Raw genomic sequence first — 21,357 nt, forward strand, 5'->3', positions numbered from 1 at the left:
TTCTATTTATTTTTTAAACAGCTTTATTCACACACCATAGAATCCATGCCAAGTAAACAATCAATTGTTCCTGGAATAATCACATAGGTATGTATTCACCACCACAATCTATGTGAGGACATTACCATTTATTCCACAAGGAAAGCAGAAGAGGATCAAAATGAAAAATTAAAAATTAAAAAGAAAAATATAAGAAGAAGAAAGAACAATACACCAAGAATCCTCCACTCCCTTATACCCCCTCTTATTGACATTAAGCTTTTGTATATTGCCTTTGTTGCATTTCATGGAAATATGTGAAAATGTAACTGTTAATTATAGATTAATTTGCATTGATTGTATTTTTCTGTATACCATCCAATTTACAACACTTTGCAATGTTGACATTCACTTGTTCTCATTCATGTAAAAACATTCTTATATTTGTACTTTTAATCACCATGATTTTCCATTCTAGGTTTTGCTAAGTTATACAGTCCCAGTCTTTAACTTTGTTCCAGTTTGCTAAAGCTGCCAGAATGCAAAAAAACAGAAAGGGATTGGCCTTTATGAATGGGGTTTATTAGGTTACTAATTTACAGTTCTAAGGCCATAAAAGTGTCCAACTAAGGCATCAACAAAAGGATACCTTTACTGAAGGAAGGCCAGTGGCATCTGGAACACCTCTGTCAGCTGGGAAGGCACATGACTGGTGTCTACTGGTCCTTTGTTGCAGGGTTTCATTTCAAAATGGGTTTCTCCAAAATGTCTTTGGGCTTTTGTCTTTCTTTGCTCCTCTATCTCATCTCTTGTACATCTTTGCTTGTTCTCCCAGGGTGTTTCTCTCTGAGCATCACATCTGAGGGTCCTCTCTTAGCTTCTCAGGGTCAAACTCTGGGCTTCGTCTCTTAGTTTAGCATCTTCAAACATCTTTCTGTCTGCCTTTCCAAGGGTCTCCAAGCATCTATGTCTGTGTGGGCTCTCAGGTTTTAAGGACTCCAGTGATCTAATCAAGACCCACCTTGAATAGGTGGGGCTACACCTCCCATTTAAATCTAATTTAAAGGTCTCACACACAACTGAGTGGGTTAGATCACCATAGAAACAACCTAACCAAAAGGACTCACCCACAAAAAGTGCTCATCCACAAGACTGGAATAACAGAACACGGCCTTTCCTGGGGTACATAACATTTTCAGACACAGTCAATATGTTCTATCTTTCCTTCTGGTGCCATACATGCCCCTAGACTTCCTCTTTCAACCATATTCCCACTCAACTTTGTTCATTGTATTTACAATATCACACTGCTACCATATAATATTTGTGCTATCCATTTCTGAGGCTCAACAATCAATCCTGCTGAACATCCTGTACCCCTTCAGCATGAAATGCCCACTCTCTACCCTCTTTTCATGTCCTGAAAACCTGTGTTCTCACCTTTGACTCTCAAAGTTCTTGCTCTCTCTTTTTACCCTTACTGATAGTCTACATTTCTACACTCTTCTCCAAACTTCTCTCTCCTGTCTTTTCCTATCAGCCTGTAGTGTATCTTTTAGTATATCTTGTTGAACAGATCTCTTGTTCACAATTCTCTCAGTGTCTGTTTTTCTGAAAATATTTTAAACTCTCCCTCAGTTTTGAAGGACAGTTTTGCTGGATATAGGATTCTTGGTTGGCAGTTTTTCTATTTCAGTATCTTAAATTTGCCATACCATTGCCTTCTCACCGCCATGGTTTCTGCTGAGAAATCTGTACATACTCTTATAGAGCTTCCCTTGTATGTGATGGATCACTTTTCTCTTGCTGCTTTCAGAATTCTCTTTTTATCTTTGACATTTGACATTCTGATTTGTAAGTGTCTTGGAATAGGTCTATTCAGATCTATTCTTTTTGGGGTATTGTTCTAGTTTGCTAATGCTGCTGGAATGCAAAACACCAGACATGGATTGGCTTTTATAAAAGGGGGATTATTTGGTTACACAGTCACAGTCTTAAGGCCATAAATTGTCCAAGGTAACACATCAGCAACCTTCACTAGATGATGGCCAGTGGTGCCTGGAAAACCTCTGTTAGCTGGGAAGGCACATGGCTGGTGTCTGCTCCAAAGTTCTGGTTTCAAAATGGCTTTCTCCCAGGACGTTCCACTCTAGGCTTCAGTTCCTCAAAAATGTCACTTAGTTGTACTTGGGGTATTTGTCCTCTCCTAGCTTCTTCAGAGCAAGAGTCTGCTTCCAACAGCTGTCTTCAAAATGTCTCTCATCTGCAGATCCTGTGCTTTCTTCAAAGTGTCCCTTTTGGCTGTAGCTCCTCTTCAAAACATCACTCACAGCTGCACTGAGTTCCTTCTGTTTGTCAGCCCATTTATATGGCTCCACTGATCAAGGCCCACCCTGAATGGGTGGGGCCACGCCTCCATGGAAATTATCTCATCAGAGTTATCACCCACAGTTGGATGGGGCACATTCCAAAGAAACACTCAAAGAATTACTATCTAATCAACACTGATGTCTACCCACACAAGATTACATCAAAGATAATGGTATTTGGGGAACACAATGTATTCAAACTGGCACAGGTGTGCTGGGCTTTTTGGATCTGTAATTTTCTGTCTTTTATAAGAGATGGGAAATTTTCAGTCATTATTTCTTCCATTATTCTTTCTGCCCCCTTTCTCTTCCCTTCTCCTTCGGGGACACCCATGGCATGTATATTCATGTGCTGCATGTTGTTATTCAATTCCCTGAGACCCTGTTTGTAATTTTTTCCATTCCTTTCCCTGTCTGTTCTTTTGTGTGTAGGATTTCAGATGTCCTATCCTGTAGTTCACTAATCCTTACTTCCTTCTCTTTAAATCTGCTGTCATAAGTCTCCATTGTGTTTTTTATATCTTCTATTGTGCTTTTCATTTCAATAAGCTCACAATTTGTTTTTTTCAAACTTCTGAATTCTTCCTTATGTCTCCCAAAGTCTTCTTTATATCTTCATGTATTTTGCCGTATCTTCTCTCAACTCATTGATTTGATTTTTGAATTGATTTAGCATCCTTTTCTGAATATCTTTAATTAGTTGTTTCAACTCCTGTATCTCTTTTGAAGTGCCAATTTTTTACTTTGATTGGACAATATCTTTGTTTTCCCTAATGTGACTCATAATTATTTTTGGTGCCTAGGCATCTGGTATTCTTGATTAGTTTATTCTAGAGATAATTTTCACTCTTTTACCTAGGATTTTCTTGTTGGTTGGCTTTGTTCTCTATCTGTTCTTTGGTGTTCAGTTCAACTTATTTTAGACCTCTAGCATAGCTTCTGTTTAACTGATCAGGAATTTTCAGCTCTTGTTATTTTGGTTCTTGCCCTACCTATATGGAACTTTTTTTTTTTTTTTTTGAGAAGAGTCTTCCTGTGAAAGAAGGGGAGCCCACTCTGTCCTCTGTGTTCCTGCAAAAGAAAATTTTATTCTACTCATTTCTACAGGTTTTTATAGCATACAAGGTAGTTTCCTACATGACTGTTTTCAGATATTTCAGGGAGGGTACATTTTTTCTAAAGCCATAAGGTGTATTTACATATCTTTAGTCTTAAGGGAAAATTTCCTTGGGGGCTAGATGGGAAACAGCAGGGGCGGGAGACAGGAGCATGGAAGGAGCCCAGCAGGAGCTCAGAGACTATTCTCTTATCTAAATTGCAGTCCGCCTTCAGACATGCAAAGCTTTTGGGCTTTTCCTAGCCCAGTGTCCACCTTCAGATATGTGGAACTTGGGAAAGCCCTGCTCTATAGTTTGTTAAGCCAGGGGACCTTCTGTGTCTCCACATCTTCCCAGATATGATCCACCCTAATCAGATTTTCCCAGACCAGTCAGACAGGCCTAGGTCACAGAAGGAGGGTGTAATCAGTATCAAGTTTCCCTGAGGATGAGATCCAGCAGCTTGTCAGATATTCTTGTGAAGCCTCAAGACTCTATGCTTTTCCTATCTTGTTCAGCAGGTGGCAACTGTCAGCCCACAGCTCCCCAGTGGCAAAAAGAGGTGCAGTGCCTTTAATTTTAAGCAGACCCTGTCCCTGACAGAGGCATGGTTGAGATAGAGGTTGAGGCAGATGGAGGTCTAAAACTGCCTCTGCCTTCCAGCCCCTGGAGTCTGAATCTTCTGAAGGAGGGCTGCAACTTGAGCTGGGCCCTGCCTTACCTTTTCTTGGGGCAAGATACGTCCTTTAGGCAATTTTCTCCTTCACTTGATTACTTACTTTGTTTCTCAGACCTATCTTAGATCTACTTTTGCCTGGATCAGCACTGACAATTTGAAAATGCCTGAGGCTTTCTCTAAAGAGCTACTTAGAATAGTTTAAAAAAAAAAGAAAAAAAAGAAATCCCTTTTTCAATGTCAGTCCCCAGTCATCAAGTTTTGCCAGTTAAGAGCCAGAGTTGGTACCCTGCTTTATGTGCCCCTTTTTTGGGTACACTGCCCTTTTCCAGTGTTATGAGCTTGGCTGACTCCAAAAGCCTCTGGTTTTATTTATTTAGTTTGTTATTATTGTTTTTTCCCATCAGCCCCATCTCCTCTCTGCCAAGAGAGACCTCAGGGTAACTTTCCTACTTGCTCCAGGTTTATCTGTGCTCAGTAGTCCAAATTTATTCGTTAAAATTGCAATTGGAGCTTGTTTGAGCTACCTTCCCTTTCTCCTAGTACAGACTGCTTCTTTTTCCCATAGGGAAGTGTTCAAACTCAGCCTGCCATTCCAGTGGGTGAGATGCACTCCCCTCTGCAGTTTGGGGGATGTGCCAGTTTGAATGCATTATGTCTCCCAAAAGACCATTATCTTTGATGCAGTCTTGTTTGGGCAGACATATTAGTGTTGATTAGATTGTAATTCTTTGAGTGTTTCCATGGAGATGTGACCCCCCCAACTGTAGGTGATAACTCTGATTAGATAACTCTGATTTAGTGTGGGCCTTGATTAGTTTACTAGAGCACTATATAAGCTCAGACAGAAGGAGCAAGCTTGCTACAGCCAAGAGGGACACTTTGAAGAATGCACAGGAGCTGAGAGAGGAGCTTCAGCTTACACAAACATTTTGGAGATGGCCTTTGAAAGCAGAATTTTGCTCCAGAGAAGCTAAGAGAAGACAAGTGCCCCAAGAGCAACTAAGAGTGACATTTTTGAGAGCTGCAGCCTAGAGAGGAATGTCCTGGGAGAAAGCCATTTTGAAGCCAGAACTTTGGAGCAGATGCCAGCCACGTGCCTTCCCAGCTAACAGAGGTTTTCCAGACACCATTGGCCATCTTCCAGTGAAGGTACCCTTTGTTGATGGACACTTTATGGCCTTAAGACTGTAACTATGTAACCAAATAAACCCCTTTATAAAAGCCAGTCCATTGCTGGTGTTTTGCATCCTGGCAGCATTAGCAAACTGGAACAGGGGATTTACTTACAGTTCTATGCTGTGGTCTTGGCCCTTTCACCCATTTCAGACTGGTGTACAAGTGTGTCTGGTCATGGATGTCCCCCAAAGAGCTGTTCTAGGTAGTTCTTGGCCATATACTATGTGCTCTAGAGGACTAACTGAATTTCACACCTCTTTACACTGTCATCTTTCCCCACCTCTCCCCTACAATGAAGACCACTTTTTAAAAGTCTTTACTGGTATGTCCACAGTCTTGTCTTTTCATTGTTGTGTTTTGGATTTTTTATTGTGTTTCTTCAGATGAGCTATCATATCCTGTTTTTTTTTTTTCCTTGTAATCTTTTGTTGCACACTGTACATTTAATATTTTAAAATGTTAACTCTGGGATTTAGGCCCTGGACTGTTTATTTCTTGAGTTTGAATCCAGCTAGTGATATGACAGATTTTTTGAGTGCCAAGAACTAACAATACCAAACAAACCAATTCAAACACCACCTTCCACAGTCTTTGCAACTTGGCTTTGCATTAACTAGTGCGTTCCTTCAGAGTTCATTCCTCCTATCAAGAAGGTCAGTCCAAGGTGAATGCAAAGTGCAGAGTCCTCCCGGGCCTGTGTCTTTTCCTGTGATTCTGCTTAGTAGTGGCCTTTTGAGTTTCCCTGTTTAGAGGAATTTGAATGCCCCCTCTACTTCCTAGAAAATAGACCTTCTCCCTCTTTTGGGTGCTCTACTACAGGACTTAAAACAGGTAAGCTTTTGCCCCAGGCTGCCCTACTCAATTATTTCTTTCACTATTTCAAGTTTCTTTTGCCTTGGTGGGGATGGGGGAGGGGTTGGAAAAAGGGTGAGCTGGAGAGAAGTTTCATAGGTCACTCTTCCCCAACTGGAAATAGTCCAGGGACCCACAAAGGGACCACCAGTTATCTCCAGGGAAGGGGACCAGGACATCCAGCAAGGGTGCCCTCAGCTTCTCCTATGGCTCTTTGATGCTGTGCTCTCTTGATTCAGAACTTGCCTAGCAAACGTAGCCCTTTAACTGTTTTCTGTAGTTTTGAGTTAAGATATTTTAAGTCTCCTCTGCTGCTTTTTCATGAGGTGGGTTGGAACAATGACCACCCTTGGAGCCGAATACCCAGAGATCTAAAGTAGCTAATCAAATGTAGTGATCAGAGATTAGACTGCACACCCTCAGTTCATGGGGAACTGGGTTTTTATATCCCACACTGACACTAACAAGCAGCACCAGGAGCTGGGATTCAGTACCTCACTGCTGCTTGCCATGAGGCTAGGGGATGTGTGATATTAGCTGCTGCACAGAGAGTGAAAGTCACCAATATTTACCGTGATGCATCAGCCTCTTCCTCCTGCTCTTCCCTGGGTGCTGCACAGTGTTCTACCACACTCAGGAGTTTCAAAATAGTTGATTCAGACAGTTTCTGCCTATTTAACAGTTGTTCTGGTGAAGGGACAAATTGAGCTTCCTACTTTACCATCTTCCCTCAGTCCTCTTTGCCTCATCTTCTGGTATCTTCTTGTCCACTGCCATGAAGGTAATTTTGCTTGTGAAAATTCTTAAAGAGCAGTACTTCTCAAGCTCTCCATTGCAAAAGACCAGTTGTTTTACATTTACATCCACCTTGGTCAGATACCTTTTAAAAATACAATTAAAATTAATTATTAGAAAAATGAAATAATAATGAAAAAGAAACATGAAAAATACAAATATGGAAATTCTCCTGAAGGAATTGGGACAAAACTTGTCCTCCTATCATACACAACAGCCCTAACCAGAATATATGAACCAATAATTTTCAGGTGTTGAAAAACTGACATCAGTTTTCCAGCTTCCCTGTCATCTTTGTGGAATACCAAATGACAGATGTATAAGGTAAAAATGCAACAGTCTGTGCAAAGAATAATCAGACCGTTGTAAGCTGAACAAATTCCAAAGTTCACATTTGGCTAAGAAATGTTTATGCTTTAAACAATCAAGCAAAATGTAGAACCCCAATGGGTGATGTAATCCATTAGAGTTTATTTCTGATTTCTCTAATATCTAATACCTCTAAGTTTATCATGCTTTCTTTGAGGATCTTTCTTCTTTCAGAGGCCAATCCTGTTGAAGACTCATGGTTTTCAGTTGAAATACTGAAAGGACTGGACGTTAGACACATCCCACTGAAGTACATAAACAAGTGTTGTAAGGATTAAGCTGATCCCCAAATATTTTAACTTCCTTCCAGGAAAAAGCCTAAAGGCCTTTAAAGGAAGATTGCAAAATCTAGACACTAAACAATCTAAAATTCATAATGTCCTAACCCAATAAAATACTACTAGATATTAAGAGAAGCATGAAAATATATCTTAGCTAGGAGAAAAGTCAGATGATTGTTTCACACTCAGAAATGACAGACGATGGAATTATAAGACTTAAAAAGAGCTATTATAAGTGTGCCCAAGGATTTAAAGTATAATAGTTTGGAATCCCTTGTATAGCCACTAAGTAAGGAGAGAAATAAGAAATAGAAAATAATCAAATAGAACCTCTAGTGATAAAAATTGTATAATAAGAAATGAAAATGTCACTCAATGGGATTTACAGCAGCTTAGATGTAGAATAAAAAAAATCAATGAACTTTAAAACTTAGGAATAGAAATTAAGCAAAATGAAGCCACAAGAGGGAAAAAACATGAAAAAAATTAAATGGTGCCTAGGTGATATGTAGTATAATATCAATAACACATTTATGTAGATGTAGTCTCAGAAGGGGAAAGGAGGATCAGAAAAACATTTTAAGAATTAATAGCCCCAAATTTTCTACACTTGAATACTATAAAATATACATATCCATGCTCACAGACATAGGGGACTGGTGGTTTGATGGGTTGAGCCCTCTACCACAGGACTTGCCCTTGGGAAGACTGTTACTACAAAGGAGAGGATAGGCCTCCCTATAATTGTGCCTAAGAGCCTCCTCCTGAATGCCTCTTTGTTGCTCAGATGTGGCCCTCTCTCTCTAGCTAAGCCAACTGGGCAGGTGAAATCACTGCCCTCCCCTCTACGTGGGATCAGACACCTAGAGGAGTGATTCTCCCTGGCAACGTGGAATATGACTCTGGGGGAGGAATGTAGACCTGGCTTCGTGGGATGGAGAACATCTTCTTGACCAAAAGGGGGAAGTGAAAGGAAATGAAATAAGCTTCAGTGGCAGAGAGATTCCAAAAGGAGCCAAGAGGTCATTCTGGTGAGCACTCTTATGCACACTTTAGACAACCCTTTTTAGGTTCTAATGAATTGGGATAGCTGGTGGTAGATACCTGAAACTATCAAACTACAACCCAGAACCCATGAATCTTGAAGACGATTGTATAAAAATGTAGCTTATGAGGGGTGACAATGGGATTGGAAAGCCATGTGGACCACATTCCCCTTTGTCTAGTTTATGGATGGATGAGTAGAAAAATGGGGGAAGGAAAAACACAAACAAACAAACAAAGGCACACAGTGTTCTTTTTTACTTTAATTGTTTTTTCACTTTAATTATTATTCTTGTTATTTTTGTGTATGTGGTAATGAAGGTGTCAGGGATTGATTTTGGTGATGAAAGCACAGCTATGTAATGGTACTGTGAACAATCGAATGTACACTTTGTTTTGTATGACTGCATGGTATGTGAATATATCTCAATAAAACGAATTAAAAAAAAATACACATATCCAAGAACCTCAAAATCTCCAAATAGGACAGACATAAAGAAACTAAACAAAGGCAAATAATAAATAATTTGCTCTTTGTTGGGGATTAAATCATGTCTCCCTCAAAAGACATGCTCAGGTACCAACTCCTGGTCCTGTGGGTGTCAACTCATTTGTAAATAGGACTTTTGAAGATGTTGTTAGTTAAAGCATGCCCAAATGGAATGAAGGTGGGCCTAAATCCAACATGACTGAAGTCCTTACAAGCAAAGGAAATTGGACACAGAAAGAGAAGAGCAGTAAGAAGCTAAGTCAATGGAAACTGCAAGAGAAAGGAGAAGACACTGCCGTGTGCATTGACATGTGATAGAGAAGCCAAGGAACCCCAAAGATTTCCAGCCATCCAGAAGATACTGACCCAGGGATGAAGCAAGCCTTCTAGCCTCTGAAATCATGAGCCAATAAAGTACTGTTGTTAAGCCAACCCATTGTATAGTATTTGTTTTAGCATCTGAGAGAGGAAAACACTGTTTAAAAGCTAGATTTATAAAACAGCCAAAGAAAAAGGACAAATTCCTTAGAGATAAAGGAAGACAAGAATGACTACAGATAGTCCTTCGGGAACAACACAAACCAAGTACAATTTAACAAAATCTTTAATGTACTGAAAGAATAAAACATTCAACCTAGATTGTATATCCAACAAACAGATCTTTCACAAATGAAGGCAAAATGACACTTTTTAGGGTACACAAAAGCTGAGAAAATCCATCACTAGAAGACGTATTTGTATGAAACTGAAGGAAAATGGCAGAGTGGGGAATATTCACAATACATATATGTAACAATAGACATGTATCCAGAATATATGAAGTTATCTTTCAACTCAATAATAAAATGACAAAAAAGCAGTTTAATATGAACAGTGTGTTTAAGAAGATACTGCATAAAGGAAGACAAACAAATGAGCAGTAATCACATGAAAAATGATCATCATTAGTCATCAAGGGAATGCAAACCTAAAACCAAAATGAGACAATGTAACACATGACTAGAGTAGATACAATTGAAAAATGACATCTTACCAAGAAATGGCTAATATATTAAGTAAAGAGGGTTCATACACTGCTGATGTGAATGTAAAATAGTATAGCCACTTTGGAAAATAGTTTGCTTTTTTGAAATCTAACAGAAGCTGTATGATTCCACTTATGTAAATTCTAGAAAAAAGAGTTCAGTTGTTGTGATGGTTTGAAGATGTATGTACCCAGAAAAGAGCATGTTCTTTTAATCCATTCCTCTGGGTGTAGACCCACTGTGGGTGTGACATTTTGATTAGGTTGTTTCAATTGAGATTTGAGCCACCTCATTCAAGGCAGGTCTTAATCCTCTTACTCGAGTCCTCTGTAAAAGGATAAAAGAGGTAAGACACAGAAAAGAGCCCCAGAGAAGCTAAGACAGTCAGAGAAGCTGAGAGACAAGGACACACACAGAAGCACAGAAAAGAAGCCACTGAAGCCAGAAGCTGAAATCAAGGAAATCTAGAAGAGAAGAGGGAGGAGACCAGCAGGCATTGCCATGCACCTGGCCATGTGACAGAGGACCTAAAGATCTCTGGTAGCCAGTCTTCAGGGAGAAAGTATCACCTTGTTGATCTGGACATTTCACAGCCTCAGAACTGTAAACTTGTAAGTTAATAAATCCCCATTGTAAAATCCAACCCATTTCTGGTATATTGCATTTCATCAGCTTTAGCAGACTAAGACAGTGGTTGCCCTTGGTAGGGGGGTGGAAGTGGGAATTGATTATAAAAGGTCACAAGGGAACTTTTGGGGGTGATATAGTGTATGCATTAGTCAAAACAGATCATCAACTCATGGGTTTAAAATGGATGCGTTTTATATTACCTAAGTCATAAATCATAAAGTTCATTGAGAATATAAACCCAATTTTGTTTTTTTATTAGATACAATGAACAAGCAATTATTCTGTAAATTGCTGTAAACATTTTAAATGATTACTATCACTTTCTAGACTTGTCCCTTCACATACCATCCCTTATTCACAGACTATGCTTATGCAGCACTGCTGTTGAAGACACAGTTTTTCTCTGAGAGATGATGGCCCCACTCCTTCAGCATAATGCTCATAAAATTGGCTTCATAATTTAGCTTCCAAGGTTAAGATATTCTCTGTTGACTTCAAATGGAGTCTAGAGGTCACTCTGGTGGACATTGTTATGCACTATATAGATAATACTTTTTAGGTTTTAATGTGTTGGTATAGCTAGAAGCAAACACCTGAAACTACCAAACTCCAACCCAGTAGCCTTGAATCTTGAAGATGATGTATAACAATGTAGTTTACAAGGCGTGACAATGTGACTGTGAAAACCTTGTGGATCGCACTCCCTTTATCCAGTGTATGGGTGGATGAGTAGAAAAATGGGGACAAAAACTAAATGAAAAAGAGAATGGAATGGAAGGATGATTTGGGTGTTCTCTTTTATTTTAATTTTTTATTCTTACTCTGATTCTTTCTGGTATAAGGAAAATGTTCAAAAATAGATTGGGGTGATGAATGCACAACTATATGAAGGTACTATGAGCAGTTGATTGTACACCATGGATGATTGTATGGTATGTGACTATATCTCAATAAAACTGAATTAAAAAAAAATAAAGATATTCTCTGTCATTCTTCCTAAATAAGCCTACCACGACTGAGCAACTGGCTTTCAAGGAAGTCTAATCTTAAACACATGTTTACAGAACCACCCCTCTCCTGGTGACCTACAGGTTCCTGACATTGATCTCATCTCATCCATCAAGAGCACTCTCCTTTCTTTGTAGTGAATTCCACCTCAAGAGCATTTTATGTAACTTCTATCAGTCATCCATGGGACCATAAAATTGGTTCAGATAAATTGGGCCTCCAAAGGGAAAGATGCTGATCTCACTGGACCAAAACTCCTTGGCCTCTATAAAATGTCACTCACCACCTAGGGCTGGGCTAGCATATGGGGAGTTTTCACAAGGGGCAGACTTTGTAGTGCCACCGAATATCAGGTGATGCCGTTGCCCCAGGCAATGGACATTTCCTAATAGACTTAGACTGTGGTTCAAGCATTGTTTTCTTCAGGACTGTTGGGGCTTAAAAGACATTTTCAAATGTTGATCTGTGTTCACGTGGCTATGAACCCATTTATAACTATGATCTTTTGACAATGTTATCATTAGTTAAGGTGTGACCAAATTGAATTAGGGTGGGTTTTAATCCATATTACTGGAGGCCTTATAAAGAAAGGAAATTCAGATACATTCAAATAGGCCAGAAGCGGAGAAAGTCATAGGAGGAGATCAAGAACACTGTCATGTGATGGTAGGCAGAGATGCAAGCCAAGGAATCCCAAAGATCATGGCCAGATAGCATAAAACACTACAGATTTCAGGGAGAAAGCATAATCTTGTCAAAACCTTGTTTTTTGATTTGTAGCTTCTAAAACCAACTCTAAATCCCTGTTGTTAAGCCAACAAGAGTGTGGTATTTGTTATAACAGCCTAACAAACTAAGACAATGATAGAGTTACAAATGTGGCCTTTCCAATTGCTGGATATAAAGTCTTTTCTTACATATATATGCCTACAATTAAACAGTACTGAGGAAAAACAAAGCTAGAATAGGATATTTGGTTTTCTTTTCAAATGTCAACACTAATTAGCTTATAATTGCAGAAAAGTGACTTAATTTCTCTATGTCCTAGAAAATCTGTGCTAGAAAAATCTCTGTGTAAATTTTTATGTTCTGTATGATTATATTCTAAATTTAAACACAATTGGTTCTATCCTCTGTCATTTTTGTGAATCAGTACATGTTAGTAGCTATTAATACTCTGGAACTCTGCTACCTATTATTTTATTTTATTCATGGCAAGCCCAACACAAAGTTGTTTTTTAATGAGTGCCTATTTTAAAGGAAAAAAACACACACACATGTAAACGGAATCTGAGGGTCAGCAGCTCCAAGACTACAAGCTTGATTCCCTAAAAAGAAATGAAATAATATACTATAAAATAAAATATGATTTTATTTTAAAGGAATGGCACTTATTAAAGTGAATAAAGGTCCTCATAACTTGTCATATTTTTAACTGCAGATAATTATTCCTAACTTTTAGATGCCTTCAAAAAATAGAAAAGAACCCACTAATATGATTTAAAATATCAAACATTAAATACATCTGGGCATAAAAGCTACCCTAGTGTCCTTTGTAATTCTAAAATTCACTCTAAGTTTCAAATGAGAACTTGATTATATTGATGAAATAAACTTTTAGAAGTCTGTATTATCAAGAAAAGTATTGGAAAATTAAGCCAATTCCTTTTCAATTTCTCTCAAGAAGGATTTTTCAATAACTTGATTTTTTTAAAAATTTTGAGAATTAATAAATTATTTTTCCTAAGGAGCCTTTAAAAATTAATAAATTTTAAGTGATTACATGCTTATATGCATGATTCTGCTGTTTTTGACTGATGTTGACAAAAATCTATCAAAACAAATCACTGTTCCAGACTCATGTTAGACATTGATAAGGAACTAGTTTGCAAGTCAATATCAAATTAGAAGGAAGAAGGAAAACAAAAAGATGGGATAAAAAATAAAGACATATTTTTATATAATGAATACTTTGCTGTACCTGTGGCTACCAATTTAGTTTTTGAATGTAATATTTATTATCTATTAAAGTTAGTAAAGTATCAACTTTGCAATAGAAACCAGAAAATATAAGTTTAGAATTGCAGAGGTAAGTTAGAATAATATTTATGCAATATGTGGTTTAAATAAGAAGAAAATAAAGGGTTATATTTGGAGAAGATGGGAAAGCTACAATAAAAATGAAACAATAATTCAAGAAAGGGATGAATATATAAGGGTTTATCTAGGGCAAATAGATGAGATATTGCTAGGGTAAATATTCATCCAAATACAAGATGAATTTGGGAATGACAGAAGTACAATATTATTTCGTGTTTCTGAAAATAGAACAAAAACATATACTTGCCTCAAATTTGAAGTTTAATTCCTTGCCAACTTCCTAGTAAGAGAATTTTTGGTTGATAAAATGTAACTTTTTAAGAAATAGGAAGAGGCAGATTTGGCGTGAAGCTAATGAAGTTTGACTTCAGCGTCCCTCAGAGACAAAGACATTTACCAAGGACTTGGGAGGGGCTTTAGCAATGTTTTTACCTGGCTACATAGTTAAGGAGGGATCTCAGTGTTGTATAAGATTCAGGCCCACACAACCTGGATTTGTTCCTGGAAATACATTTAAGGTAATTTAGTTAACAAATGGGCATATGAAGGACTTACAAATTCTTTAGGTTCGCTAAAAAACAAAAAAGTCATCAGACTAAAGAAAAATGTCATCAGTAGCATTATCAGATACCATTAAAAACACTTCTATAAAAATCTTTTGCTTGCTGAAAATGGTTCACAATATCCCTCCTCTGCAATATCCATGAGATGTCTGTAAATTGGTTTTGCCTTGTTGTGGACAGTGTGCACTTTAAAGGCATTCTTTTCATTTTCTCTGTGTCTAATCCTGAATCCAAGCATTCAATGCCCTTCTGATTTTATGGCCTGGTTTTGTTGACTCTTGTCTCTGGGGTCCCACTGTGATCCCAAAATTGCAGAGCAACTTGGATGCTTGAGATGGAAAAAGCTTTGTTTAAGCTTTATTTAACCTACTCAGCTCACCAGGGTTGGAAAGGCATTTCTCAAACCCTCTTTCAATAAACTCAGTAAAAGGGTTATATAGCCCTCGAGCAATTAATGGTAACTTTATGCTAGCCTGCATAAGAATCCAATAGAGAACTGTAACATGGCTCTGTCAGGACTTTTACATGTGCCCTGCCCACTGCACTCTAACGAATGCAGGAGAATAGTTCTAAGGCTTGGATTTATTTTAGCTTAGCTTCCTTTTTGTCTGGTAAATCTTGGCTTCGAATTCACTACTAGATCCATGTAAATTCTATTGCCTCTAATTTATTTATTTTTCTGTTTTGCTTGCTGTTTCTAATAAATATTACTCACAATCTTTGTGTAATGCATGTGTAATCTGGGGTGCTCTCTGCACCAAGATGTACTTTCTTTGTTTCATACTTTGTCAATCAGGGATCAGAATTCAGCTACTTCACAAGAAATTCAATGGCAGAGTTTGATCTTTGTGAGCCTAGGTTGATGAAGTCATAGTATTAACCTGCAAGTAGAATATGTGAGATGGGCTGGAAACAACCTAGCTGCCATCCAATGTATGAGTACTTTGATGAAGGATCCCATAATAACCAGAGATGCCAAGACTGAGCCCCTCATATGGATATGTTTCAAATTTGTTATCACTCACAAGTATCTGGCCTAAGTATTGGAATGTGCTCTTAAAAATGTGTATCAGAAAATTCTTGAAGGGTCTCTTCCGGGCCAGTGGATTTTGAAGATGTAATAATACATCTATAGTAAGAAGAAAAAGATGCTATTTTAAGAGGTATTTCAGAATTTTTGCCAAGCAGACAACTCTCTTTTTTTTGTAAATATATCATAGTGGATGTACTTGATTATGAGGACAATCTATAGTCGAATGATGATAAAGCTAGAAAAAAGAACACTTGTGCAGAATAAGTTAAAGGAGTTTCTTAAGGAGATCAGAGAATAGTCGAGAAAGAAGGAAAAGGGGAGGGAGTAGGTGGAAACAGGTGGGGGGGTGGAATGTCAGTCAGTGAGAAATTCCTGGAAATGTGGGTGGCCAAAGGATTTTAAGAAAAGTGTGCGAAAGAATCATAACTGATTTGTTTACTTTACGGCAATGTAATTCTTTTTCACCATCTCAAGCTTTCAGTAAAAGTTGTGTGAGTAATGTTCTCAAATAATTAAAGAAAATAGCTGTTTTCATCACTGGGTGGACATGAGAAAGAAAAGAATACCTTCTAAAAGCAAAATGGAAATCAGATCAAATTTGGAAAATCTAGGAAATTAGAGTAAGAGATGGAAATAAGAATGTAGGTATTTAGAAATCCACAAATATCTTCGAAGTGAGGTGGTACCAGAAATGGGTTGGAGAAGAATCCATTTTATTTAACTATTAAAAAAAAAAAAAAAAAAAAAGAATTATACAGTTAATCAAAACCTGTAATATATTAGTAAAAGTAATGTAAATTAGTTGCTGTAACACATAACTTCACATTTTAGTGGCTCAAGACACAAAGTTTATTTTTCACTCTTGCCACATTCCCAAATGTGTTGGTAGGCTCTATCGGGTGGCTCACTTCCAAATGATGACCCAAGGATCCTTCCATCTGATGGCTCTCCCATAGCAGCATCCTGACCTTCTGCCACATGAATGGGAGACAGACTGAAGAATCAAATGGGACGTTTCATGGATGGGCTTAGAAGGGCATAAATCACTTCCACTCACATTTTATTGACCCAAACCTAGTCATATAGCCATAAACTAACTTAAGGCTGAGAAATGTCATCTTCCAGGGTGGCTTTGGTGCCCATTTGATCAGTCTCTGCCACAGGAGTGTCTAAATTTATTGCTATAATCAATACAAGTGGGGAAAGATGGGAGTGAATTTTGTTAGTACAATAAACTAAAAGCTACAATTATTATAATTTTAATAAAACATTACCTTAAATTTTGTATTTCTAACCTCTTGGATCGAGATCAACAGAGCTTAAGGATCAAGTTTTAAGTTATCCCTAGAGAAACACATTTTGACACTCAAATACAAGTACAAATTCCATTCAAGAAATATGCAGATATTTTTAGAAACCCCTAAAAGGCAGGCATGAATGGTTTCTCTTGGTTGCAGAAGAGCTTGGAAGACACCATTGCACTGGATATCACCGGGACCAGCTGTGAGCCAGAAAAGAAGGTAGGCACTATTGCCAGATTGAGAATGGCCTCGATCCCAATTCTTTAAATAAGCTCAGACAACTATAGCAGTGTACATTAGGGTAAGAGGTAGAAATGAACTCTTAGTAAAGTCATATTTTCTTCATTCTTTGCTTTCTTTTATACCGTCTGACTTTAAACTAAGTTCTTATTTCTTTTGTAGGACCTGGAAGAAAGCTGCAAGAAATAGACAATACTCTGAATTTTCCTACTATTTCTCACAAAACTGCACCATTAGAGGCTATTTAATGTCCCAAGGTGTGTCAGGAGACTGATAAGTAAAAGTTTTACCATTTCATGAAAACTACCAACTTTCTAGCCTGAAGTAGTTCTGCTTTCAATTCTATATCTTCTACCCAGCTAATTCCTTATCTCTTATTTGCATCAACACATTTCCAGTTTTGAAACTACTTATCAGTTAATATACTATTGTTTGCAAGAAACAGAAAACTTGTCTAAAAAATGGCTTAAAAACTGGACATTTTTTCCCTTATATGACAAGCATTCCTGAGTGTTCCAGTTTGCAAAAGCTGCCATTATGCAAAATACCAGAAATGGATTGGGTTTTATAAAGGGGATTTATTAGGTTACAAATTTATAGTTCTAAGCCCATAAAAGTGTCCAAATTAAGGCATCAACAAGAGGTTACCTTCACTGAAAAAAGCCTGATGGCATCTGGAACACATATATCAACTGGGAAGACACATGGCTAGTGTCTAATGGTTCTTTGTTCCCGGGTTCTGGTTTCAAAATGGCTTTCTCCAAAATGTCTCTGGGCTTCTGTCTCTCTTACCTTCTCTCTCTCAGCCTCAGCACATCCTTGCTTTTTCTCTCAGAGCATTTTTCTCTAAGCACCTAGGGTTCCTCTCTTAGATTTTCCATGGCAAACTCTGGGCTTCATCTCTTAGCTTAGCATCCCCAAACATCTTCCTGTCTGCATCTCTGAGCTCTCTTAAGGACTCCAGTAAATTAATCAAGACCTTGAATGGGCAGGGTCACACCTCCATGGACATAATCTAAGCAAAAGGTCTCACCCACAGTTGGGTGGGTCACATCTCCATAGAAACAACCTAATCAAAGGTCCCACCCATATTAAGTCTGCACCCACCAGAGTGGGTCACAAGTGCATAGTCTTTCCTGGGGTACACAACAGTCTCAAACTGGCACAGTGAGTGAGATGGTTTCAAGGCTCTTTGTCATATGTCTGAATAAGCTTCTCTAAGGTATAATTATTTTTCCTTTTAAGGTATTTTAATGGCTACAGGAAATCTAAATCATACCTTCAGATGACAAAATCAAAATAAAATTAGAGAGAAGGTGGTTTTCTTCTTGGGCACCTCTTCTTTTTGGGCATCCCAATAAACCACCCAGGGCACTTTCTGTAAAATCTCATTGGTGGCTATCGAGGTATTTGTCCATTCCCCAGATGAACTGGAGTGGTGGGGGGATGAGTGTTTGCCATGCTCAGCTTCTTTGCTAAGAGATACGCTCTCCCAGCAAAAATAGTTGGGGGGGGTGGGGTGAGATGATTTCAGGTAAATAGCTGACATGTCTGTTACGTCTTTGAAGCTGGTAACCAAGTGACAATTTGATTTCTGGTAGGTGCCTATGAACAGACAAAATTTCACCCAACAGTCGACTCAAATCTATTGTTGCCCACAACTGAATACTAATACTACTGTCCATCACGTGCTACAGAGGGGACTGAACACCCTCTTCCTCAATAGCTGAGCTGGGTCTATGTGCCCCTGTCCATGGTACTGGCAAAATACCCTCCTGCATAGCTGTGTTTTGTGGCATTGGTTCTCTTGGGTTTGCTGATATCTTGAACATTTATTTTAAGAAAATACTTAAACATTTTTTAGAATAAACATGCTTGGATTGGACTGTAAGAGATTTTGGTTTAAGTCAGGTAGTGTGCATTTGTCATTTTGGCTCCTTTTATTAACATCAATCTTCCTTCTGGGTAATACCCCATTGTGTATAGCACTGGTAGGAAGCAGAGGCCATCCTCATGAAAGCTGGCGGAGCTGGTCTCCACTCTCATGGCACACACCAGGGGTCATGTGTGAGTTAGACTCAGCCTATCAAATTCTATTTACTCCAAATTTGAATTTTTAGCAAATGACACAAAGACATGAAATGGTAAAATGCTCTATTTATTGCAGTAACTGCTGTGTAATCAGTGGAATTTAAGTGAATTTTGCTGTAGTTCCTATTTCCTACCCTTATTTTATTCCTGCCAAGTTTCTAGACTCCTCTCCCACCTGAGATTTTTGTCAATTTTGTGAGTCCTAGATTATACTTTCAATAAATTGAGTTCTGTTAAAACCTTGCTTAAGTTAATTGTAGCCAATTTCTATGATTGCATTTAAGCTCCTGAACTGTCACAGGCAGGCATTGGTGCTCAACACCTGACCTGTGCTGAGGCTCTGTAATGTCTGTAACACCTTGCTCTACTGAGCACACCTGAGGACTCAGCGCTGCCTGTGGCTTAGACTTGTGCTTGATTCTGTTCTGGCTGAGTTTATTTCTTCCTGATTCTTGGTGGAGTTAAGTAAGGGAATTAAGAGGGCAGGAGTTGAATGAGGGTTGCATAAGATGTTAGGTTCAATACATTATGTGAGTTCTCTTGAATTTGACAGACTGGCAGCCCCCAGAATTGTCCTTCTGATAATTCGCAGGCAAGTCTCAGTGGTTTGAATTGTCTGCATACATCAAAAAACTAAGCACTAACTGACTTTAAAATTTAACTGCTAAGTAACTTATGTACTTCTAGAATAGGGGCTCTGTAGAACTTGGCTGGACACCTACATGGGGCAAAATTTCTCAAGGGCTATAAAACCAGGATACTTGAAATCAAGAGCTATGGGGCCTGGCTCCTTGTCTCCCTGCCTGAGGGACTGTTTTCCTGACTCTGATTTTCCTGGCTTATGCCTAAAGCATCCTAGGATTCCAGGATGTCTTTCTCTTCAACTAACCTCACCAGAGAATAATAGTCATCATGACTAGACTTTTCTACTACTAAGGTAATTGACAAGTAATTCACACTGTCTTATAAATAAATATCACTAATATTTTCTTGGCATTTTAAACTTACAAAATACATAACATCATTCTATTTGATTCTCACAGGAGCTTGAAAGACAGGAAGAAGAGAAGAAAAAAGTATTGCAGAGAGATTAAACAATTTTTCCAAAGTTGCTCAAATAATAAGAAGCAGATCCAGGAATTCCAATTCTGACTTATAATATGAAAGCTCTGTTTTCTAAGAGAATAATCATTTGTGATAGATGAAGGGATCACTTAATGTTTTATAACCAGATCAGAAATATTCTAGATTCTGCCTGTTTAGGTCAAAGTCTTACCCTCAGTACTATGCTCTGAGGATTTGTGGCTGAATGCTGGAAATAGCTTCAAGGGGAAGCTCCAGAAAAAAGTTGTCAGGGATACAGGAGAGACAGTGTAGAAACAGGAAAAAGGTATAAATATATCCATATTCTAATAGAAAAAGAGTGCCAAAGAATTGGGAAAAGGGGATCTAATATCATCTAATCTCTTTATTCTGTAAAAGGAGGAACAGCTCCAGGCGCTTATGTAAGAACTTTGTTGAATGTTGGTTCATTTAAAATAGTATCATTTAAATCACCCTATGTGAAGAAAAAAAAATTAATACCAATTTAAAAATTTACAAAGTTAGAAACTGAGACTCAGAGAGTTATAATGGTAGGTCCAGTGCTAGTAGATGGAATGAGAGTGGAGCAAGAACTGGACCCTTAACAATAGATTCTGGGTCATGCCTTAGCGAGAATCTATAAAATCCACTTCAAAATGGTCATCAATGCAATGTTTTCAGTGTGAGAGAAAGGGTTGTTTCTTTTTCTCACAGAAAGGACAATTTCTGGCAAGATGATTGAATCAAATACTTGAAATTATTGGATTCATTAAGGACTGCAATTCAAGGAGACTAAAAGCACAAATGTTTATTTTCAAAATGAACTCTAAGTACAAAATATTGTATCTAGAACAATTTTGTTCATCAGTAGTTCAGGTTTCTACTAAGACATCTGATTAATTCTGGGTAATAAAGTTCAATAAATAGTATGCAATTAATAGAAATAGTACAGCTGGGACATGGGTACAAAATGTTACAGCAGATGGAAGATATGTATAGTTCAAACAGAGAACAACTGGCAAACAGAAGAGTTAGTAAAAGCAACAGAAAAATTTATAAACAGTGGTCCATTAGTCACATTAAGATGGAAAGTAAATAAAAAAAATCTTATTGCTGTGGTAATGAACACTGCCCTGGAGCAAAGATAAAGCA

Source organism: Choloepus didactylus, chromosome 12 (assembly GCF_015220235.1).
Source record: "Choloepus didactylus isolate mChoDid1 chromosome 12, mChoDid1.pri, whole genome shotgun sequence".
Classification (NCBI taxonomy): Eukaryota; Metazoa; Chordata; class Mammalia; order Pilosa; family Megalonychidae; genus Choloepus; species Choloepus didactylus.